General features: G+C 40.7%; 2 non-coding genes across 2 annotated transcripts; both read right to left on the reverse strand.

Annotated features, from left to right (window-relative positions):
- Positions 1 to 7218: 7218 nt before the first annotated feature.
- On the reverse strand, positions 7219 to 7324 carry LOC136509789 (small nucleolar RNA R71). The gene has a single exon (XR_010772529.1). It is a non-coding gene; the product is annotated as a small nucleolar RNA R71 (small nucleolar RNA).
- Positions 7325 to 9248: 1924 nt separating this feature from the next.
- LOC136509708 (small nucleolar RNA R71) lies at positions 9249 to 9354 on the reverse strand. The gene has a single exon (XR_010772456.1). It is a non-coding gene; the product is annotated as a small nucleolar RNA R71 (small nucleolar RNA).
- Between the last annotated feature and the right edge of the window lie 16042 nt (positions 9355 to 25396).

Raw genomic sequence — 25396 nt, forward strand, 5'->3', positions numbered from 1 at the left:
GACTGGAGACTGGAGGGTTAGGGTTGGGAGCAGGGGCCAGGGGGAGCCGCTTATATGCGGCCATGCGGGGGCGGGGCGGTGCGGGGGGGGGGGGGCGGCTGGGGCGCTGGCAGGCCAGGCCGTCACTAGGCCGACTGCTTTGTAGCAGGCCCTGCCATGCTAGCCCACGTGCCTGGGGTCAGGCCTAGGCATGGCCTGCTGCTCTGGGCCGGGCCAGCCTGGGCCCGCTTGCCTCCGTGCTGGGCTGTGCTTGGGCCGGGCCAAAAAACTGGGCCTTGGGCTAGGCCAACGGGCTCGGGCTGCATGGCTTTCTATGCCGATGGATGGGCACTTCCGTACTTAGGCTGTTGGGCCTGGGTCGCGGTCGCCTTTGTGCTTCCTGGTCTTCTTCTAACACTATCTCCAACAGAGCCGACCCAAACACATGACCTATTTCACCGTTTGGGTCACGTACAGTGAAAGACAAAGGCAACCAAAACCGACGAACTCCAACAGCTAACGCAAAAACAAAGCTTGCGAAGCACGTCGCCGGGGATGGAGCAGTGGCTGACCTGGCGCCGCCGAGGCCGCACCCTCGACCACGCCCACCGGGGCCGGGGCTGCGCCCGTGCGAAGGGGTCGCGCCCTCTACCGCCGGGACCGGGCCACGCCTGCACCCACCCGCAACCGTGCTCGGTGGAGCTTGGGGCGGTGTCGCGAAGCCGCATGAAGGGGCTACACGCGCGACCACCTGATCTGGGTCTAGGGCAGCGCTTGCGCACACTAGAGTTGGAGGGGAAGAAGCGCCACCGGAGGAAGCCACCGGATTGGATCTCACGCCGGTGGCCGGACATGGAGTTGAGAAAGAAGCGCCGCTAGCCATGGAGGAGCGGAGCTCGTGCTCGTGGCAGCCCTATTTCTCATGCGCGCGGAGGCGGAGGTGCGCGAGGCGACGCAGTTTTGGGTGCCCTCTCACCGTGGACGCAAAATAGGTAATCCATATGCGTAGTCCGTTGGAGGATGGTTTTTCACTGTGAACGATGCATTTTGGTATGGGTCACGTAATGCATCGTCCGTTGGAGATAGTCTAACTCAGGCACTCAGCTAACTCAGCAGTTTCTGCTAAAAAAACTAACTCAGCAGCTCGACATAGGTTTTCTTTGTTTCTACCTTCTCCCTAAATAAAAAAGAAAAAATGTCTTGTCGGTGTTTCGAGTAAACACAAATTTCTAATATTGCGCATCTGCCTCGGATGGTGTGCTAAGAGGACACGAGCTTTTATATTGTTTCGGGCAGAATATCCTTACGTCCAGTTCATTGCTGCTGCTCGTGTTACTAGCACTGAAAAGTTCGTAGTAGGGGTTACAAACGGGCGAGAAAGGGACAGGTCCCAAGTCTCTGGTAGAAAGAACGAGTGGGTGCTGAGAGCTCGATCGCTGTTCGGCTGTGTGTTCGAGGTCCGATGCTAGCGATTTCGATGTGTTGCGATGCGATGGGGATCGAGTTGTTTCGATGCCCTTTAGTGGGACTCCCTGGTTTTCCTTTTATAGACCAAGGAAAAACAGGGGTTACAGTGGGTGAAGAAGGGAGATCGAGAGGGCCCGAAAGTCCTTCAGGGTCACCGGGCCTTTCTTTTCCTCTGTGCGGGTCCCGTTGACACAGTAGGTGGTGACAGAGACAGCTCCACGCCGGGCGCCTGTCCACCGATGATGCCATGCCCTGGCGTTGTCAGCGGGTCGTGACGTTCTATTCTGCCCCAGTGGGCGGCGTGGCGAACCAGCGTGCTGATCGGCGGCCGTATAGGGAGTAGAAAGCATAGTGACCACACGTCTGTCACTATGGGCGATGTGAGTTCTCTAGAATGACATGTCACGGGGACGGGTCGTATTGAGACGTGACCGCTCCCTGCACGATGCCAGAAGTTTGACCTTGGGTTGTACTTTCTAGCATGTAATGGTTGGCGGTGGCGTGTGCTTCCGTTATGAGCCGTGCCCGAGGGGCCGCCCTCAGAGGTCAGGCGAGGCGGAGCCCGCGGCCTTGGCGCCGGTCGGAGCTGCAGTCACACCCTTGACTGCCTGGATGGATTAACGTATAACGACTATTAGCCCCTCCTCTTCGGGTACCTTAGTATTGGTCTCCGACATGTCTTGAGTCAAATAATTTCAAATTTAAACAAATATAAAATATAAAAACACTAATATTTATGACATGGAATAAATATTATTTGATTGATAATATAATATATTTTTATAATACACCTATTAAAGATATAAATGTTGATACTATTTTTTTTTAATAAACCTAGTCAAATGAAGATAGTTTGACTTTTTGGAGGCCAGATTTTCATTTTTCTTGGGACAGAGTTGCCGTTACATCACTCATATGATGGCTTGGTCTTCTGAGCGCGTTCACGTTGCGGTACTCATGTCAGCATGTGACTTGCTTTTTAGCTTTCTTGAACTCACAGAGAGTGCATACAATATCCACCTATTTAGATCAGTCAATTTTGTATACGAGGTTAATCCTATATGTACTAGCATTTATTATAAACTTATAATTTATTTTATTTAAGGTTGGGATAAACCCAATTAAATTTAACAAAAAGAGCTAGCTTATTATCATGTCAACAGAACCGCACACCGCGGAACAAAATGTACCTACCATTGCAATGCAAACGTATGTTTCAGTGTTTCATAGTTTCTTAAAAAAAATAAAAAGGTTAATTTTAGTTTTATTCTAAGTCAATTTCCTTTCTAAATTTGGCCAGATTTATAAACAAAATAAATCAACAGCAATAAGTTCAAATAAATGTACTATCAAAATTAAGAACATATCTCATGGAGAATTTTATAAGACTAATTTGATGCTATATATGTTGATTCATTTTTCTATAAAATTAGTCCGAGATAAAGAAGTTTGACTTTACACAAAGATTAAGTGAAATATAACTTGGAAAGGAATGAGTACTTCCAATTTTGCCATCGTACTTTTAGAAAACTAGAAATATATCCTACATGCTGCTATGTATATCACAGATGATTTGAATTGAAATCAGACTACTTCTATTTACTTCTATGAAAGTATAAACTATCGTAAATGAATACTAGTGGTTAGTGTGGCATATAGATGTGAATAACTAAGTGTATGTTAATGGATGCTATGGTTCGCTAATGTCAATAGCTGAAGATATAACTATTATAATTGCATATGCTAGTAGGTTTCCGATGTGGATAGCATGTACGGAGAGAGAGGCGTGCTAGTGGGATTTATAAATGTAAGATATATAAATATAGATATAGACACAAATTAAGGCCACTAAAATCACCTGACTAGATGATATGATCATTAACTCTTATGATTTGTGGAGGCTAGAGACCAAGTGAAGGTGTAGACAGTAGAGACGACCTCCAAGCCATCCAAGAGCATTAGTTGTTCATCCAAGTGATATTAGCACTTTGTGAGAGGGATTAAGAGTCATATCACTACTAGAAATATCCACTTCTATGACAAATAGCTTTCATCACAGAAGGTGCCAAATTCGTTATAATTTCAATTTTGTGACGAATTTATGACGAAAAATGGTTCGTCATAGAAGTCGTGTCATTCTTATTATTCTATGACGATTTTAGAAATTCGTCATAGATGTGGCTTGATCTGCGACGGAAATAGAACATCATAGAATTGCTCTGGCATGCCTGGCAGGGGGGCAACCACGCTGGCGGGTGCTTCCATTGGAGATGTTTTCCACATGTACCTACTATAGCCGGTTGCATTGGAGATGGTTCAGGTACGTGTCACCTTCTTATTGCACAACGTGGCCATCTCTGGTTCTTGCACGTTTCAGGTTCTTACTGGACCACGTGTCGGGACCCTATTGTTCCACATGTCTATTTTCTATTGGCACACGTGTCGTGTTGCCGTTGGTTCACGTGTCACTTCTTCATTGGACCATGTGACATATTTTTATTGGTCCACATGGCATGACCAATATACCCTACATGTCTTTCTTTTACTCGACCACGTGTCTCGATGTTGTACGTCCGCGTGTTAGTATTTTTATTGGGCTATGTGTCATGCCCTAAGCTACCCACATGTCTTTTTCTGATTCGACCACGTGGTTGGACGGATTTGTACCATGTATTTTGTTTGTATTGGCCCACATGCCCTGTCCAAGCTCTTATACGTGTCATTCACTGGTTCATCCACGTGTTAGATTCTTATTTAACAACGTGCATGTGTCGGATCTACCATGTGCACACCAATCATTATTACATTAGAAAAAATGATTTTAGATCTACACTGTTGCACAAAATGACTACATGCATAATTATATTGAACCTAAAGCAAATAATAGCAGTTCAGCTCAGCAGCAAACCACTGACAGGGTTCACATATCAAGCCGCCAAAATTTCACATCAAAACAACAAACAAACTACATGTTCACTGCATCAACTAGACTGAGAGTTACCAGCGCTTAAGAGCATGATATGCTCACGGAGCTTATTGTACTCCTTCTATTGCTTTTTCTTGAACTCCTCAAACTCCCTATCAGTGTTTTCTGCCTTCCTCTTCAGTTGATCCACTTGTTCGGCGAGGATAGCTGAACTTTCTTGATGAGCAGTAAGCCGTTCCCAAAGTCTAGAGCAGCTTGTCCTGATACCAGTATTCTTCAAAGAAAAGGTGTTGCAGCTGGCCTAGGAGAGGACATTGGAAACAACATTAGCAACAGGTTCTGCTAGTATAGTTTCCATAGCTTCCTGCAAAAACCAAGGAGTAAACATTAGGAAGAGGACTTAAATTGCAGAACCAAGAGATTATTTTATTACAAGTAATGCATAGGTCTTCCTCAGCCTACTATCGATAGAGATTCATATGCACAATGCATAGGTAACATATTAATTGTTATTTTATTACAAGTAATGCATAGGTCTTCCTCAGCCTACTGCGGACAGAGATTCATAAGCACAATGCATAGGTAACATATTAAATGTTGTAATATGTTGATGGTAGCTAACAACCATTATAAACCATCAAAGAAATATGAATAAGGGCACAATTGTGATCACCAACGAAGGTCTAGGAATCTAAACTAACAAATTCTACGAGTTTTGGTGAATCTGTATTTTCTGCCAGGTATATCTAGAAAACCGTCAAGGTGGACCTACATGTCAGAATTAATCGCGCTTATTCGCCGTGAAATAGACACTAGAAGGCTCTAGAAGACACCAAAGGACACCACACCGAAGTGAGAGGCAAGATGCCTCCAGGCCGGCACTTGCAGGCTGCCCGACCCCCTAGGGCCACCCGTTAGCCCCTCACCGCAATGTTGGTTCTCCACCGCCTCCTAGGTTATATCTAGCCGTTCCGTAAGTCGGTTTGATCCAAGGGCTCACGTTGGACGCTCTGGCCTATATATACCAGCCCCTGCCACCTCCCATGAGGCATCAAGTCATTTTAGAAGACAGAAACCCTAATCATCCTTTGAGCTCCATCAATTCTAGGGCATAGCAAGTTAGGCTAGGTCTATAGAGAGGCAAGCAGGCTTCGCTTGGATTTCCGATCTTTTCAAGAGCGTGGTTTGGTATAATCTTTGTATCCCTTCTCTTTTGTATCTCCATTATTTTTATATGCTTGCTACAATTGTTATGACAATATTAGTATTCATCTTATTCATGTTCTTCGTTATAATGTTCATTGTCTACTTTGATTATATACTTATTATATCTAGTTTATCATTATGTTTATGCATAAGTTCGTATAGCGCTCGCTCCAAAGTACACGGGGTGAGTGGTCGACAATGTGTAAGCGTAGTGCTTATACATTGGTTACCTGTAGATACAACCTATATTCCAGGCCATGTGGTAGATCGCGGATGTGACACTCTCATTGAGTCCTTTATAGTCCACTCCTCGATATAGATAGCACGTAGGATGTGGCTACGAAGGAAGACAAGCTCTGTTCTTAATCTTCCTTAGTAATATCCCTTATGTGTAGATATAAAGATGATCTTAGCCATGATTACTAGGTGTAATTGCACTAATCAATGTAAGCTTTGACTTGTAATTAAGAATGACTTAGGAATTATTCCTCTAATATTCTACCTGACCATGCTAATGCCATAGAAAGGAGTGATTTACCATTATTAATGATCAATAGTTCAATACTTATCATATATATATATATATCTTATCTTTTGACTTACACCTGTTATGAGTAGAATGATGGTTATGATTTACTTCTACATCAATAGTATAAGCTATCAATACATATTCATGCTAGACATTCCCTATGGTGAAATATAAATAACGATACCTGGAATACTCTTGGGTGAAGTGCTACAATGGTATACTATATGTGCGCTTGCAGATTACTTTTCATTCATATATCTTTATATTCCTTCTAGTCACATAAAATGATAAAGAACTACTTAGTATCATTCTAGTAGTGATACTAGGCAGTACCAACAAGCATCTCTGGCACCATCACTAGGGATGACAACCTAGTAAAGTAATGTTTGGAGATATAGGTAATTAATAGGTGGCTACTAAAACAAGTGACAAGTTAATAAATACCAACAAGCATTTTTGGCGCCGTTGCCGGGGAAGGTAGCTAGCAAAAGAAGTATTGATAAACTTATATTATTTGATGTGATTGAATTAACCATTGACCTCTGCTCAAACATGCTTACCCTTGTTTTGTCTACTTGTGTATCTTATGCAGGGTAATGTATGACCAGTTTTGACCTTCCAACAAACTACGTTGACGGTCTAGAAGTACTACTCAAGAGAACTAAGGCTAAACTCAAGAAAGTTTCAGCTTTAGAATCGGAAGACAACCGGATAAGGCGGAGCTTAACACCAGAATTTGAAGCCATGGCTAATAAGACTCTTCGAGAATTCTCTACTCCAACCACCACCAACATTCGTACTAGACCTAATATCATGTTGGAGACAATGGATTCGAGGTCAAGCCAGCTCTCATCAACATGGTACAAGCTAGCTAGTTTTGTGGGAAGACACATGAAGATGCGAGTGCACATCTCCAACACTTCCTAGAGATCTGCAACACTTTCACCATCAAAGGAGTAACCAATGATGCCATACTACTTTGTCTCTTCCCATTCTCACTCTTGGGGAAGGCGAAGCAGTGGTTCTACGCTAATAAATATAGAAATACTACCTGGGATAACTGCTCCACTGCCTTCCTAGCCAAGTTTTTTTCCCATAGGCAAGATCAATGCTCTGCATGGGAGAATTTCAAGTTTTCAATAGCAATATGATGAATCTATCCCTGAGGCATGGGAACATTTTCAAGATTACATATCAAAATGTCCTCATCATGGGAAGGAGAATTGTCTACTCATGCAAACATTCTATCATGGGTTGACTAACAGTACCTATGAGACTATGGATGCTGCTGCTGGAGGTGCATTCCTATCACTCACACTCCCAGCCACGACAACTCTCGTGGAGAAGATGGCCTCCAAACAAGGTTGGAATAAAGAACGTGTTCAGACCCGCAAGAGAGGTGGAGGTATGCATCAACTCAAGGAAGTAGACATGTTGTTTGCTAAGATGGACCTGCTGATGAAGGAGCTCAAAGACTGAGCTAATGAGAAACAAGAAGTCATGAACATTCATGATTCCCGCATGACATGTGAAGAGTGTGGAAAAACTAGGCATTTAGGGAACAACTGCCCTAAAATTCATGAGGATGTGAACTTTATCAACAACAACTACTTTCATCCTCAACAGAACCAAGGATGGAACCATCAACAAAGGCCGAACTACCAAGATAATTACTAAGGTAACCCTCAAGGTAATAATTATAACAATTTCAATCAACCATCCTATTGATAGTAGTTAACAACCAATTTAAACCATAAATTAAACATGTGTAAGGGCATAAATATAATCACCAATAAAGGTTTTAGGGGTTTAAACTAATAAATTCCATGAGTTTTGGTGAATCTGTGATTTCTGCAGGGTTTATCCAGAAAACCATCAAGGTGGACCTACATGTCAGAATTAATTGCGCCTATCCACCTCAAAACGGACACCAGAAGACTCTACAAGGCTCGAGAGGACTCCACACCGAAGTAGAGGGTGAGACGCTATCCCCACCTGTAAGCCGCCCAGGCCTAGGCCTACCTGTCAGCCTACTTGTTGCAATGTCAGTTCTCCACCACCTCCTAGGTTGCATCTACGCTGTTCCTTAAGTCGGTTTGATCCAAGGGCTCACATTGGACCCTCAAGGCTATATAATCCAGCCCTTCAATAGTATAAGTTATCAATATATATCTATGCTTGACCTTCCCAATGGTAAAAATATAAATAACAATACCTAGAATACTTTCGGTTAAAATGCTATAATGGTATATTTTCCGTGCGCTTGTGGATACTTTGTATTCATAGATTTATATATATTCTCTCTAGTCACTTGCATTAATAAGAACTGCTTAGTGTTATTCTAGTAATGCTATGTAGTACCAACACATATCTCTAGCATCATCACTAGGGATGACAACCTAGTAAAGCTAGGATGTACAGGTTAATCAAAGGTGGCTAAGTACTTAAAACAAAGTGACATGTTAATAAACACCAACAAGCATTTTTGGCGCTGTTGCTGAGGAAGGTAACTAGCAAAGGAAGTATTGATAAACTTATACTTATTGATGGGATCGAGATAACCATTGACCTTTGCTCAAACAGTCTTACCCGTGTTTTGTCTACTTGTGTATCTTATGCAGGGTAATGTATGACTGATTTTGACCTTCGGACAAACTACGTTGAAGATCCAGAAGCATTAATCAGGAAGACTAGAGCTAAGCTCAAGAAAGTCTCCGCGTTAAAGTCGGAAGATAACCCTATAACGTGAAGCTTAACACCAGAATTTGAAGCCATGGCTAACAGGACTCTCTGTGAATTCTCTGCTCCAACTACGGCCAACATCCGTACTGGACCGACAATCAATGTCGGAGATAATGAATTCGAGCTTAAGCCAGCTCTCATCAATATGGTGCAAGCAAACCAGTTTTGTGGAAAAGCACATGAAGATGCGAGTGCACATCTCCAACACTTCCTGGAGATCTGCAGCACCTTCACCATCAAAGGAGTAACCTAGGATGCCATACTACTTCACCTTTTCCCATTCTCACTCTTGGGAAAGGCAAAGCAATGGTTCTACACCAATAAATATAGAAACACTACATGGGATAACTGCTCCATTGCCTTTCTAGCAAAGTTGTTTTCCCACAGGCAAGACCAAAGGTCTGCATGGGAGAATCTCAAGCTTTCAGCAACAACATGATGAATCTGTCCCTAAGGCATGGGAATGCTTTCAAGATTATATTGCGGAATGTCCTCATCATGGGATGGAGAATTGGCTACTCATGCAGACTTTCTATCATGGGTTGACCAACAGTACCCATAAGACTATAGATGCTGCTGTTAGAGGTGCATTCTTGTCACTTACACTTCCAACTATGACCACTCTTGTGGAGAAGATGGCCTCCAACCAAGGCTGGAATGAAGAACGTGCTCAAACCCACAAAAGAGGTGGAGGTATACATCAACTCAAGGAAATAGACATGATGTCTACCAAGATGGACCTGCTGATGAAGAAGCTTGAAGATCAAGCCAATAAGAAGCAAGAAGTCATGCACATTCATGATTCTCGCATGACATGTGAAGTGTGTGCAAGCACTAGGCATTCAGAGAATAACTGTCCTGAGACCCATGAGGATGTGAATTTTGTTAACAACAATAATTACTCTCGTCCTCAACAGAATCAAGGATGGAACCAACAACAAAGGCCGAACTACCAAGGTAATTATCAAAGTAACTATCAAGGTAATAATTTTAATAATTTCAATCAACCACCCTTGAGAGAATTAAGTGTTGGTCAATCCAAAATTATGGAGGGATTGTCTAGAAAGGTAGTTTTCAATGATAAAATTCTAGAGAACATAAATAATAGAATGGATAGCTTTACTTCTGCCATTAAGAACTAGCATAGCTTTAATAAAATGATAGAATCACAAATAGCTCAGCTGGCGGCTGTTGTTCCTCCGCCTGATAAAGGTAAGATTCTGGGGCAACCGGAAGATCTAGAAACTACAAATCTTGTCGATATTCATAATGCAGCTCACTACTACATGGAGCCATCGATGAGAAGGTGGATAGGTTATACCTTGCCTGAGAAGAAAAGAGATCCAGGAAGACCTGTCATCCCCATCGCCATTGGACCTCACATTTTTTAAGAAGCTATCTGTGACTTAGAGCAAGTGTCAACATCATGCCTAAGGTAATCTATGATTGAATTAATGGAGATGCTTTGTTGTGCACAAATATGCATTTGCAACTTATAGATCAGTCACTCTGTTACCCCATGGGAATTCTTGAAGATGCCATTATTCGAGTGTGACAATCATATGTTCCCGTAGACTTTTGTGGTTTTGGAAATAGGTGGAGATGTAAGGGCATCCATTATTTTGGGCTGACCTTTCCTAAGCACCACTAAAGCCATCATCTACGTAGACAGTGCCAAGATCTGCTTTACAATCAAGGATAGAAAGGAGAAGTTTTCTTTCAAGAATCGTATCTTGCAATATTCCGGACATCCACAAATGCCATATTTGCCCAAAGTGACAATAGTGACCAAAAAGAAGAAGAACCAAAAAAGGAAGAACAAAACTAGTCAGCCACAAGAAGAATTGGTCAACATGATCAACACACTCCGATCTGAGTACGACCACCTCCTCGTTTCACCATTCCTTGCTAAGAAGGATGATCCAGGCATACCAACAATCGAGTGTACCATTGGGCAAAGAATATTCTACAAGACCTTCTACGACATTGGATCAGGCATCAATATAATGTCCAAGGTAACATATGAATATTTATTCGGTAATGAACTTTTGTTCCCTACATATATGCAGTTACAGATGGTAGACCAATCAATCTGATTCCCTGAGGGAATAGCGAGGGACGTTATGGTAAGAATACATGATCACTATGCCCCTGCCAACTTCATAGTTCTAGACATGGGTGAAGAAGAAGATGATACACCCGTCATTCTTGGAAGACCGTTCCTCAACACCACCAACGCGATCATCTACATCGAATCTGGACAGGTCCACTTCCAATTCCCTAGAGAAAGGTACGCTGTTATTTTAATAGTTATACTACTCATGAATAGCCAAAGAAGATCCACTCCAGGAGAAGACATCGATCAGCCCAAAACCAGAAGAATCAATCTCCAAAGAATGAATGGGAGGAAGATAAGGAACCTGAAGGAGTTATAAAACATGATCCCGCTCCACCAAAGTCAAGTTCATAGACCAAGCAGATATGGAGAGAGAAGGTAACATCATCGCCAGAGTCACATGAGGTGCAATCATCAAGGTCTCCATCCTTGGGACCAACTGATGCACCTAAGGAATGAACAAGATAGGAGTAAAGTCCTATTCGGAGGACTTAAAAATCCAAACCCTGGCCGTGAGGTAACATCGGTAGTTATCCATATTTACTTTTAGCATTGCATGAATTATTTTTCACTTTAACATATTTACTTTTCTGCATTAGCATTGCATTTAGAAAAGAAAAATAAAAAGTTCCATTACTGCATTATATCATTGCATCATAAAGCCTAAAGCCCCATGTGAATAAATCTGTGGTGTGTAAACACCCACAAGAATATTCACTGTGGTGGCATAAAAATAAACATGCGTACATACTTCTTTCTGCATTATATAAATAAGAAAATCTAAAAATATATTAATAGACATCCTGCTAGAACTTTGTCAATTAGGAAATCTATCTAAACCTCCAAGGACAACAAATCTCTGAATGGCTGACCGCTAACCCCTTATCTTAATCCATGCCACAAGTTTTTGGTGTTCTTGTTAGAGTATTTTGTAGGATGATCAAGAGTAAAGCCATCCATCCAAAGTATATTTTCCCGAGCTGCTGCTACACCCGCTACATGAGGAAAACAACTTTTGGAAGGATGAGAGAGATTTTAAGAAAGACCACGACAACATCCAGCTTGGGGGAGGAGCATCCCCCATGTATCTAGCTAAGTATTTCTTTCCCTTTTCGGTTTTAGTATCTTTGAGTTTTCTATATATTTGCTAAAGTCATAAAAAGATGCATAACAAACAAAAACAAAATAAAAGTTTATCTTTGTCATATATATATAATAGTAAGGTGTGATCTTAAAAATGAAAACAAAATAAAAAGTGTGTGTCTAGTTTTCTGTTTTTAAGAGTTAAATAAAAGGACTCTAAGGATAATCTCTTGCAATGGAAATGATGACTAGTTGCTCTATCATGATTCCTTTCAAGTACCTAGTTTTTAGCCTTGAATTTTGCCGAGTTTTGGATACAACTGTTTTGATATAAGAATTTGCTATAAACTTGAAACTCATGGGTAGCATATGCTTGAGCTAAGTCTAGGTAATTGACGGATATGATATGAGAAGGTCTGAGCTGCTATTTATTTTGTTCCTAGTGATACTAAAGTTCTAGAGATTTATCTTTAGAAAAACATAAAAATCCTACATGATGAATTCCTTGTATAACAAAGCTTGAATTCCTACCAGAGCCATATATGATATTTAGATTAGAAAAACTTTTACTCATATATGCTGCTTGTTTTGCATTGAGTTTAGTCAAGCTTTGTTGATGCCTTATGAGAGGTTTGTCATGCTCTTAAAATCAAGATCACGTACACACCACCTAAATATGCACTACTCCTACACTGGGGGTAGGCGCAACAACATGCCATTCCATTTAGATCCACCTAAAAATGTTTTACTCATACACTGGGAGTAAACACCAAAAAAATTCTTCATAGATATCCACCAAATAAATACTCCACGTTCTTCTTGCTATCTCTCAAAAGTTTTCGTTGCAGAAAAGAAGCATGGGTTATGCAAAAGTTATTCATACAAAAGAGAGAGAGAGAGTATTGAAAAAATGGACAAGTGTCCGAGTTATCTAAAATAATGGGTACTCAGATGCTCGCCTAAAGAAGAGATGAATAAGATAGCCCTGTTTTCTTGCAAAGTTGTTTCCAAGTTTTAAAAGAGAGATATGTTTTCAAGGAGCATAGTAGAATTAGGTTAGCCACCATATATATCCACCATATACATCCATACACATGCACATCTTGATTTGATTGTATGACTCAACTCTCTTTGGATCCATTGTTTGACTTTACAATATATGTATTGCAAGTATGCTCTTTTATGTTTTCTCCACTCCTATGAGCTCCACATAAGCCTTATATGTAGGAAAAGAAAGGCATAACATCACTATTGTCTTGGTGAGGATCCATAAATACCACATATATTGAGAGACTGGAGAGTGTCATACAATAGGAAGCTTTGAGTTTTATTTTGAAAATCTATAAAGACTCCAGAGTAATGGTTGAGCGAAGAACTTGAGATATAGTGCTTGACTTGATCATTTTGTCTTTCAATTGCTCAAGGCCCAAGTGAAAGCTGAGAAGCCCCATGGTTGAAGGTAATATGGGTAAGTTTGAAAGCTAGATCGATTTATTCTAATCCGAATGAGAATTCTTGTTTGAATGCATATGTACTTTTGAGGAGTTGCTTCAATGTTTTCAAAATCCGTAAACTCCAGATTTAGTTACTAAGTTTAGTTTTGCTAAGGGACTAGCAAAAGGTAAGCTTGGGGAAGTTGTTGATGGTAGTTAACAACCAATTTAAACCATAAATTAAACATGTGCAAGGGCATAAATATAATCACCAATGAAGGTTTAGGGGTTTAAACTAATAAATTCCATGAGTTTTGGTGAATCTATGATTTCTGTAGGATTTATCCAGAAAACCATCAAGGTGGACCTACATGTCAGATTTAATTACGCTTATCCACCACGAAATGGACCAAAAGACTCTAGAAGGCTCAAGAGGACTCCACATGGCCCCACCTGTAATCCGCTCAGCCCCTAGGCTCACCTGTCAGCCTCCTCGTTGCAATGTCGGTTCTCCACCACCTCCTAGGTTGCATCTACGCCGTTCCTTAAGTCAATTTGATCTAAGGGCTCATGTTGGACCCTTAAGGCTATATAATCCAGCCCCTACCTCTCCCCTAGACAGACATCAGAAGTCATCAAGTCATTTGAGAAGATCGAAACCCTAATCTCCTCAGAGCTCCTCCTCCTCCATAGCACAGCTAGTTAGGATAGATTAGAGGGAGGCAAGCAAGACTTCGCTTGGATTCCTGGTCTTGTCAAGAGTGTGGTTTGGTATAAACTTTGTACACCTCTCTCTTTTGTTTCTCCACTATTTTTATATGCTAGTTACAATTGTTATGATAATATTAGTATTCATCTTATTCATGTTCTTCATTATGATGTTCAATGTCTACTTTGATTATATACTTAGTATAGCTACTTTATCATTGTGTTTATGCATAAGTTCGTATAGCGCTCACTCTGATGTACATGGGGTGGGTGGTCGACATTGTGTAAGTGTGGTGCTTATACGTTGTTTACTTGCGGATACACCCTATATTCTGGGTCATATGATAGATCACGGATGTGACACTATCATTGAGTCCTTTGTAGTCCACTCCCCGAAAATAGGTGCAAGAAGGGTCTGATTACGAAGGTAGAACGAGCTCTGCCCTCAATCTTCCTTAGTAATATCCCTTAGGTGTAGATATGATGATGATCTTAGCCATGATTACTAGGTGTAATTGCACTAATCAAATATATGCTTTGACTTGTAATTACGAATGACTTAGGAATTATTCCTCTAATATTCGACTTGACCATGCTAATGCTATAGAAAGGAGTGCTCTGAGTCATTTATTATTCTCATTACTTATCATTTATACATCTCTTATCTTATGATTTACCCCTGTTGTGAGTAAAATATTGGCTATGGTTTATTTCTCCTTCAATAGTATAAGTTATCAATACATGTCCATGCTAGACCTTCCCAGTAGTAAAAATATAAATAATGATACCTAGAATACTCTTGGGTAAAATGCTACAATGGTATATTATCTGTGCGCTTGCGGATACTTTGTATTCATAGATTTATATATATTCTCTCTAGTCACTTGTATTAATAAGAACTGCTTAGTGTTATTCTAGTAATACTATGTAGTAACAACACATCTCTAGCATCATCACTAGGGATGACAACCTAGTAAAGCTAGGAGGTACAGGTTTATAAAAGGTGGCTAAGTACTTAAAACAAGTGACACGTTAATAAACACCAACACACTTATCACACCCCAAAAATTCCATTTTGGGTTATGAATAGTTTTCACTGAATAAAATTAATGGTTTTATCATTTTCTAAAGTTTCCAAGATTTAATTAGGGTTTTTGCAATTTATAATGTGAAAATTGTTGATTTTTAAATAACTTTTGTAATATAATGTGAAGGGTGTTGCATACATGCCGGTTGCATTTGGTGTTTATGAGTGCAAATGGTTTTGAAATATGATAGAGCGACGTTTCTTTCTCTCCGGGAATTTTTTTGACCTTTTCTGGAATTAAATTCCTTTTTCCTTGGGCTTAATATTTTTCCTTGATCTTTGCAACAATCTTTTCATGAGCTCAAACAACTTTAGTTGAGTTCCTCATCCTTCAATCTATCTCTAGGATTTTTCTAGGGATTTTTCTGAGCTCTGGGCTATTTTTCGTGGCTTAAAAAGTAATTCTGGATTTTCTAGAATTATTTTAATTCGCGAAATTAAAATAATCCCAAAACCCTAATTTTTTCACTGACCCAAACCCTGCCTATAAATACATGCTGGTGTTCTGCTCAATGCCCTCATTCTAAAAGTACGATCGGTTTTGCGAGCCGCCAATCCGTTTGCCCTACATCTATCGTCGAAGTTGCGATGACAAACTTTTTCGGCGAACGTTCGGTGAGCATTTTTGGCCAACTCCGGCATCCCCTACGAATTCCGAGACTACCTAGAGGTAGATCTCTTCGTTCTCTACACCGTGGTATATTCTATTGCATGAATCCATCACCGTTTGACCCATTTCCCATCTCATCTACTTTTTTCGACGAGTGTTCTCCATTGCGGTGTCTTCCTTGCTTCTCTGCTGTTACTGCTAGCAAACGCGCTACCCAGCTGACCGGCCATGCCACTCCCATAGCTGGCCTAGCCCTCCCATGGCCCTAGCCCTGGCCAAGGCCACCCTTTGCCCCCTTCCCTTTCCTGCGCAGCCAGGCGCCCTGGTCGCTGCACGCCCGCTGCTGCAGCTGTAGGCCAGCCACTGGTCGGCCGCTCATCCTCCCTAGCTGACCGCCCTGCGCCCTAGCCAACCTTGCTTTCCCCTGCCAGCCCCTGCTCCTTCCCCTAGCTGAGGCCGCCTATTCCCCTGCCCCTTCCCTACCTGTACGTGAACAACAGTCCCTGCCATAGCTTATTAGATCAGAGGTAGAGAAGGGCATATTCATGATTAAATATTTTCTAAAATCACAGATAGGTCCCTGGTTCATTCAATTTCTGTCCTTTTCATCTATTATTCCTTCATATCAAATCCGAATTCAATTCTTTTTGTTTCATCTTTTCAATATATATTTCTATCATTGTTTAATCATAGTACTATTTATTTCATCTATTTCAGCGGTTTCATGTGAAATACCTAAATGCCCCTTCTTCCGATAAATCTTCGAAGTCCGTATCTTTTCCGTCTGATCTCTTTTTCAGCGGTTTTTTGCGCTCACGCGATCATAGAAACAAGACCTACTGGTAAGTAACCTTTTCATAAGTTGTTTATCATGTTTGGTGTACTACTTTTATTTATTCGTATATGTTTGCTTATATGTCTATGCGCCCGAAGATTTGCCAGCGATGAAGAGAAGTCATCGGTGGACCCCGAAGACCAAGAGTTGAGTTGTTATGCATTTCTAGCCTAGGAAAGTGTCCTTGACCATCTGCTCCTACAATTTGTTTTACTTTGAGTTAGTGTAGTTAGACCATTAGTTGCATGCTGAGTCATAATTTGAATCCTATGTTAGGGTTTACTAGAACTTGATGTTATCATCCTCTTAACCTGGGTTGGTTGGGTAGCTGTCTTGCTTAGCTTGCAGTCTTGGGTTGGAAAGGTTATCATTTAATATTGATTAATGATTTATGCAACTTGGGTTGGTAATGTTTATAGCAAACATGGTGAATAGGAATCCGCCAGGATGGTTGGTTTTTGGTGGAGGTTTGTGCCAGATTTTGGGTAAATGTTTTCTAGTCGATTGTTGGAATTGGTGGAATGGATTATGCTCGTTCCTACTTGGATTCTAAGGATCGGTTCATGGACAAGTAACCCGGCTTAACTAGCGTAACCTCGAGGGCTATATGGCTCTGGCCCTGGCCAAGTAATTAGTTTCCTCCAAGTTATGCTACATCGGGTTGGTTTGTGTGGCACAAGAGGGGGCTTCTACAGTGGTGTTGGTACCCACTGTTAGCGGTTAGAAACCTTAGTGAAGGTGTAAAATAGACTTGGAGGGACTTTGTAAAGGCCTTGTAGTGTGACTCCCGCTGAAGCACCTAGGTAGTGTGAAGCAGTGATGGGGAACATAGACTCGTGGTGAAAGTGTGCAACCTCTGCAGAGTGTGAAACTGATATATCAGCCATGCTCACGGTCAAGAGCGGCCTGGACTTCTTCTTGATTAGATGGCTCTAGTTCATGTTGGGAGGCTTGGATGGAATCCAAGTGTTGGTTTGCTTGGATGGGATCTAGGTGTGGTGCTTGGATGGGATTCGAGTGTTGGTTACAGTGGTGTCTCTGAGGTGAAGGAAGATCTCACCTAGTTAAATAGGTGCTTAAGGTTTAAGGTAATAGGTGTGTTGCTTAAGGGCTTGTGTTAAACCCTATTAGCCTTTCCTTGTGTTGGCCCGCATGGCATACTTTCCTACACTTGCGGAGTACATTTCGATGTGCTCACCCTTCTCTTGTTCCCCTTTGCTACCCCACCCAGCGGTTCGTACTAGAAGATGGAGTTTCTAGAAAGATGGCGTTTCCTGAAGACGGTGTCGATGCTAGGCTGGTGTACCCCTGGTTAGCTGCCTAAAGGGATGGAGACCCTGCTCTACTAGGAACTTGATGTAATTTTGTGTTTAGACCCTCTGGTCATTTTTGTAATATGTAATCGCTTTTGTATTAAACACTGCAATGTATCACTTTTGTTGTCGCATGTAATGAATAAACAGATCCTAGGCATACATGTGATGTGCATTCAGGTTTTGTTCTATGAAACCGGGGTGTGATAACACCCTTAAGAGAATTAATTGTTGGCCAATATATACTTTTGAAGGATTATCTAAGAAGGTAGCTACCAATGATAAAATAATAGAAAAATATTTGCAATAGAATGGATAGCTTTGCTTCTGACATTAAGAACCAGCATAGATTTAATAAAATGATATAATCACAAATAGCTTAGCTGGCAGCTATTGTTCCTCAGTCCGACAAAGGTAAGATTCTGGGGCAGCCGGATGATCTAAAAACTACAAATCTTATCGATATTCACAATGCAACATTCTACTACACACAACCATCAAAGGAAAGGTGGATAGATTATTCACTACCTGACAAGAAAGGTGACAATAGGAGACCTGTCATTCCTATCTCCATTGGACGCCACATTTTCCAAGAAGCTAGTTGTGACTTCGGAGCAAGTGTCAACATCATTCCAAAGGTAATCTATGAGAAAAATCTTAAGAGATCCTTTGTTGTATACAAATATGTGTTTGTAGCTTGCAGATTAGTCACTCTGCTACTCCAAGGGAGTACTTGAAGATGCCATTATCCGAGTGGGATAATCCTATGTTCCTGTAGACTTGTGGTTTTGGAAATAGGTGGAGATGAAAGGGCACCCATCATCTTGGGCCAATCTTTCTTAAGCACCGCAAAGGCCATCATCTATGCGGACAGTGCCAAGATCTGCTTCACAATCAAGGATAGAAAGGAGAAGTTTTCTTCAAGAACCACATCTTGCAATCCTCCTAGTCATCCCAAAAAGGCATACCTGCCTAAATAGATAAAAGTGACCAAGAAGAAGAACAACAGGAGGAGGAAGAACAACACCAGACAGTCACTAGAAGAATTAGTCAACATGATCCACACACTCTAATTGAGTACGACCACCTCCTCGCTTCACACCGTTCCTTCCCAAGAAGGATGATCCTGGCGTACCCATGAATCGAGTGTACCACTGGACAAAGAATTTTCCACAAGACCTTCTGTGACATTGGATTAGGTGTCAACATAATGTCCAAGGTAACATATGAATACTTATTTGGTAATGAACCTTTGTACCCTACGTATATGCAGTTGTAGATGGTGGACCAATCAATTCGATTCCTAGAGGGCATAGCAACGGAATACATGAGCACTTTGGCCCCTACCGACTTCATGGTTCTAGACATGGGAGAAGAAGAAGATGATACACCCATCATTCGAGGAATACCATTAATCAACACCACCAACGCGATCATCTTGGTCGGATCTGGCCAAGTCCACTTCTAATTCCCTGGAGAAAAGGTACAATGTTATTTCAATAGTTATACTACTTATGAGTAGCCGAAGAAGAATCACTCTAGGAGGAGACGATGACCATCCCAACATCAAAAGAATCAACCCCTGTGGAATGAATGGGAGGATGATGAACAACCTGAAGAGCCTATGAAAGAGGAACCTACCCCACCAAAGTCAAGCCCATAGTCCAAGCAGGTATGGAAAGAGAAGGTGACATCATCAGAGTCACAAGAGGTGCAACCATCAGGGTCTCCATTACTAAGACCGGATGATGCACCTGAGGAATGAATGAGATTGGAGTCAAGTCCTGTTCGAGAGGACTTAAAAATCTGAACCCTTGCCGGGAGATAAAATTGGTAGTTATCCATATTTACTTTTTAGCATTGTATGAATTATTTTTCACTTTAGCATATTTACTCTTCTGCATTAGCATTACACTAATAAAAGAAAAATAAAAAGTTTTATTACTGCATATCATCATTGCATAAGAAAAGAAAATAAAAAATTTATTATTGCATCATTGCATCCTTAAGCCCATGTGATAATTTTCATGGTGTGTAAAAGCCCAAAAGAATATTCACCGTGGTGGCATAAAAAATAAAAAATATAACCGTGCATGCATATTTTCTTTCCTGCATATGAAAAATAAGAAAATCCAAAAATATTAGGTTGACATCTTGGTAAAATTTTGTTATTAGAAAATATGTCTAAACCCACAAGAACAAATCCTCGGACGGTTGAACCGCTAACCCCTTATCCTAACCCGTGCCTCGAGTTTTGGTGTTCTTATTGGAGTATTTTGTAGGATGCTCCACATGATCAAGTGTAGGTTTACCTGGTTGACTTCATCTCACTCCACTTATGGTTAAGAAGGATATCAACTGACAAAACCCGCTCTAAGAAGATCACCCAACATTCAACAATCGACCACAACAGCATCTAGCTTGGGGGGAGGAGCATCCCATGTATCTAACTAAGTATTTCTTTACTTTAGTTTTACTATTTTTAAGTTTGCTTTATATTGCTAAGAAATAAAAAGATGCATAACAAACTAAAACAAAATAAAAAATTATCTTAGCTAGTTATATATATATTAGTAATGAGTGATCTTAAACCTTGAAAACAAGATAAAAAGATTATGTCTAGATTTCTTTAAGTTTGATTTTTTTAAAGAGCTAAATAAATAGAAGGACTCTAAGGTAATCTCTTACAATGGAAATGATGAATAGTTCCTCTGTCATAATTCCTTTCAAGTACCTAGTTTTCAGCCTTGAATTCTCCCGAGTTTTGGATATGACTATTTTGATATAAGAATTTACTCTGAACTTAAAACTTGCGGGTAGCATATGCTTGATCTAAGTCTAGGTAATTGACGGATATGATATGAGAAGGTCTAAGCTACTATTTATCTTGTTCCAAGCGATACTAAAGTTATAGAGATTTCTTTCGAAAAACATAAAAATCTTACATGATGAGCTCCTATATGACAAAGCTTGAATTCCTACCAAAGCCATATATGATATTTAGATTAGGAAACCTTCCACTCATATATATATGTTGCTTGCTATTGCATTGAGTTTAGTCAAGCTTTATTGACCCATATATGCACTACTCCTACACTGGGGGTGGGCACAAAACATGCCATTCCATCTAGATCTACCCAAAAATATTTTACTCCTACACTAGGAGTGAACACCAAAAATATATACCCTATAGGATATCCACTCAAATAAATGCTCCAAAGTTCTTGTTGATGTCTCTTGAAAGTTTTGTTGCAGAAAAGAAGCATGTGGCTATGCAAAAGTTATTCATGAAAAAAAGAGAAAAAGAGAGAGTATTGAAAAAAATGGACAAGTGTCCGAGTTATCTAAAACAATGGGTACTCAGATGCTCGCCTAAAAAAGAGATGAATAAGATAGCCTATGTTTTCTTGCAAAGTTGTTTCCAAATTTCAAATGAGATGTATGTTTTCAAGGAGCATAGTAGCATTAGGTTAGCTGCCATATATATCCACCATATTCATCCATACATATGCACATCTTGATTTGATTGTATGACTCAACTCTTTTTGGATCCGAGGTTTGACTTTACAATATATGTATTGCAAGTATGCTCTTTCACACTTTTTCCACTCCTATGAGCTCCACATAAGCCTTAGTTGTAGGAAGAGAAAGGCATAACATCACTATTACCTTGGTGAGGATCCACAAATACCACATATATTAAGAGACTTGAGAGTGTCATACAATGGAAGCTCTGAGTTTTATTTTGAAAACTTATAAAAACTCTAGAATAATGGTTGAGCAAAGAACATGAGACATGGTGCTTGACTTGATCGTTATGTTTTTCAATTGCCCAAGACCCAAGTGAAGGCTAAGAAGCCACATGGTTGAAGGTAATATGGGTGAGTTTGAAAGTTAGATTGGTTTATTTTAATCTGGAGGACAATTCTTGTTTGAACGCATGTGTACTTTTAAGGAGTGAAAGCATGGTAGCAACTTCTGATCCATTTTTGTTGAGTTTGCCTTTGCTAAGGGACTAGCAAAGGCTAAGCTTGGGCGAACTTGTTGATGGTAGATAACAACCATTATAAACCATCAAAGAAATATGAATAAGGGCACAATTGTGATCACCAACGAAGGTCTAGGGGTTTAAACTAACAAATTCCATGAGTTTTGGTGAATCTATATTTTCTGCAGGGTATATCCAGAAAAACCATCAAGGTGGACCTACATGTCAGAATTAATCATGCTTATCCGCTGTGAAACGGACACTAGAAGGCTCTAGAAGACAACAGAAGACACCACACCAAAGCAGGAGGTGAGACGCCGCCAAGTGGGGCCACCCGGCCCCACCTATAGGCCGCCCGACCCCCTAGGGCCACCCGTCAGCCCCTCGTCACAATGTTAGTTCTCCACCACCTCCTAGGTTGCATCTACGTCGTTCCTTAAGTCGGTTTGATCCAAGGGCTCATATTGGATGCTCCAGCCTATATATACCAGCCCCTACCAACCCCCTGAGGCATCAAGTCATTTGAGAAGACAGAAACCATAATCATTGTTAGAGCTCCATCAATTCTAGGGCATAGCTAGTGAGGCTAGGTCTAGAGGGAGGCAAGCAGGCTTTGCTTGGATTCCCGATCTTGTCAATAGTGTGGTTTAGTATAATCTTTGTACCCTCTCTCTTTTGTATCTCTATTATTTTTATATGCTTGCTACGATTGTTATGACAATAATAGTCTTCATCTTATTCATGTTCTTTGTTATAATGTTCATCGTCTACTTTGATTATATACTTAGTATAGCTAGTTTATCATTATGTTTATGCATAAGTTCGTATAGCGCTTGCTCCAAAGTACATGGGGTGAGTGGTCGACATTGTGTAAGCATGGTGCTTATACATTGTTTACCTATGGATACACCCTATATTCCAGGCCATGTGGTAGATCACGGATGTGACACTTCCATTGAGTCCTTTGTAGTCCACTCCCCAATATAGGTAGCACGTAGGATGTGGTTGCGAAGAAGATAAGCTCTATTCTTAATCTTCCTTAGTAATATCCCTTAAGTGTAGATATAAAGATGATCTTAGCCATGATTACTAAGTGTAATTGCACTAATCAATGTAAGCTTTGACTTGTAATTAAGAATGACTTAAGAATTATTCCTCTAATATTCTACTTGACCATGCTAATGCCATAGAAAGGAGAACTCTAAGTGATTTATCATTATTAATGATCAATACTTATCAGATATATATATCTTATCTTATGACTTACCCCTGTTATGAGTAGAATGATGGTTATGGTTTACTTCTCCATCAATAGTATAGGTTATCAATACACATTCATGCTAGACCGTGGTAAAATATAAATAACGATACTTGGAATACTCTCGGGTGAAGTGCTACAATGGTATATTATCTATGCGTTTGTAGATTCCTTTTCATTCATATATCTTTATATTCTTTCTAGTCACATAAAATGATAAAGAACTACTTAGTATCATTCTAGTAGTGATACTTGGTAGTATCAACAAGCATCTCTGGCACCATCACTAGGGATGACAACCTAGTAAAGTAATGTTAGGAGATGTAGGTAATTAATAGGTGGCTACTAAAACAAGTGACAAGTTAATAAATACCAACATAATATTACAACTTCAAAATGATGGGGCCACTTTAGGCTCCTCCTACTTTTCCTTCTTTTATGCCAATGGCTTCAGCAGATTTCAAGGAAAGCAAATGAAGGTACTTACCACTGCTTCGCTTGCAGCATCGCTCAATCCCGTGTTGCTACTGGTATGGAAGTTGTTGAAGATTCCCACTGCATCAACTTCTTCATGAGGTTTGTCGACGAAATATGGTCGGTAGTCTACCTAGGGGTATGCCCAAGGTAGTAGATTGTCAGCAGACAGATGCGCAAACTGCAAACAAGATGGTGACGCAAGACAGACACGAGGTTTTATCCAGGTTCGGCCACCAAGAAGGCGTAATACCTACGTCCTGCATCTGATTGTATTGCTGTATGTCAATGAGAGATGTTTTTTGGAGGGGTCCCCTACCCGCCTTATATAGTCCGGGGGGCAGGGCTACAGATCTAGAAACTAATCCTAGCCAGTTACAATTGCCATAGGTGGCCGGATAAGGATTCCTATTCTAACCGACCAGGATCCTGCTTGATCTCCAAATCTGCTTTGACTCCTTGCGCGGGACTCCGAACAGGTTGGTCGGGCCACACGTCATCTTCTAGTGGACTGAACCCCCTGATCTGGGCCGGCCCAAGCCTAGCCGTAAGGGTATAGGGGTTAATACCCCCACAAGGTTGATCATGTTCTTCAGCGAGTACTTCTTGATCGTGTCCTGCCTCCTTCCTATTTTTGTCCTTCTATTAAAATTGCACATGCCTTTTTGTTGATACAAAAGGCATTGCATATTTGATATAAAAAGAGTAACACAACCATCACTTACATATGCTTGCAGGTGGGCAATATAGGAGCGAGATCCTGTAACCTAGTGGCACTTGATTTTTGCATGGTTTTGCTTGTCCTGCTCCGAGACTGCCTATAGCCACAACTGTGTTAGACCGTAGCACAAGTAGACCACATAAAGACTAGACAAGAAAAATGAGTTCACACAAACACACACACCTTGTTCTTGAAACTTAACCACATGTGGACAAGTGCACACCACTGTGTGTCATTCATGCAAGACACATGAGAGATCTTTCTGATTTCATTAGTGGGGATGCCGTTGAAGTAAGATCGCTTGAACCTATACCATGTCTGCTGTACAACAGATTGTAATACACTTGTGCATGCTTCTTTTGTTGCTTCATCATTATCATCAATGGCCAGCCTCAACCACAGAAGTGTGAATGCATAATTAAATCCATTACTAAGTTGCTCAAGGTAGAGTTGAATGTCAACAGAGGATATACATAGTTATAGATAGCTTGGCCACAAATCCATTAAGAAGTTTGATCCTTTGCTCGTAATGTTTCTAATGTAGGAGAATTGGTACTAGAGGCCTGCATACTACACCTGCCTCTGACGCAAACTTGGCAGCTTGCAATGGATCATGTGGCCTTCTGTTCCCCTTGACAACCGAGATGGGCATCCTTGTTCCCATTGATTGGGTGGTTTTGTGAAGCCCAACCCCCTTAGTTGCTTGCCGCGACTTCCTCACTCTTCTCTACAATGGTACTACATAGTTTTCATACATTAGATTGTTAGAAAAGTAACATGGTGTAACACCCTCGGTGTTACACCTTAAATCAATCACTAAAACACGTCATAAGCATCATGTTTATGTGGTAATCCATGTGATGGAATGAATAGATGAAGTTTCGCAATTCAAATGAACAATAAATATGTTAAATGAAAAGC

The sequence above is a fragment of the Miscanthus floridulus genome, chromosome 15 (assembly GCF_019320115.1).
Source record: "Miscanthus floridulus cultivar M001 chromosome 15, ASM1932011v1, whole genome shotgun sequence".
NCBI classification, from domain to species: Eukaryota; Viridiplantae; Streptophyta; class Magnoliopsida; order Poales; family Poaceae; genus Miscanthus; species Miscanthus floridulus.